Source organism: Fukomys damarensis, unplaced genomic scaffold (genome assembly GCF_012274545.1).
Source record: "Fukomys damarensis isolate Sample0158 unplaced genomic scaffold, DMR_v1.0_HiC HiC_scaffold_23, whole genome shotgun sequence".
In the NCBI taxonomy this organism is placed as follows: Eukaryota; Metazoa; Chordata; class Mammalia; order Rodentia; family Bathyergidae; genus Fukomys; species Fukomys damarensis.
The window spans coordinates 18945688-18946442 of NW_022900935.1; positions in this window are offsets into that span (position 1 = coordinate 18945688).

Genomic DNA, 755 nt, shown 5'->3' on the forward strand with positions numbered 1-755 from the left:
CATGGCCTTCAGTATTTCAGATAATCTCTCCCGAACCTCGAGGGCCTTATCGCATTCCCTGCTTCCTTTTCTTTATTGTACTGACCTCTTTTTCCTTCCCAGAACCCCCCAAGAGCCCGCTAACTTCAGTACCTTTGCAGAAGCTCCTTCCTCTGCCCGGAATACTTGTTGATTCAGGAGTCGGCTCAGCGTAACTAACTCCCCAAGGGACCTGAGCCCCGGTCTAAATTAGACACCTTGTTGTTGCAGCGACCTGTACCTTACAGTTCCTAGGGCTGACCATGATTGTAAGAAGAGCCTAGTTGGTACGAGCATTTGTTAGTCGGGACTCCTCGCTAGACTGTGAGCTCCCTAAGGACAAATACAGGGTTCGTTGTTATTTACCGCCAGCACCCAACACAGCGTCTGGCTCCACGAAGCTTTGGCTCATTTATGGACAGGTGCATGGACAGAGGGACGTTTGAAGGAGTGACAGAATGAATAAATACGCTTTAGAATTAGACACTTCTCTGCCCTTCCTGCATTTCTTAGGGCAGTTACGACGTGCGCGATTCACGTGGGAGTTATTCTGTCCCTTAGAGAGCCCACACCCACCTGTCCCGGTTGCCTTTCCCCAGCAAGGCCACTGGGCGGGGCTTCCGGGGACGATTTGAATAACGTCAGAGAGGGCGTGTCTGGAGTCTGCCCCTGCTTCCTGATTGGAGGGCACCGAGCGGTGGCGACCCCACCCACGGCGGCTGCTGTAGCCGAGGCCT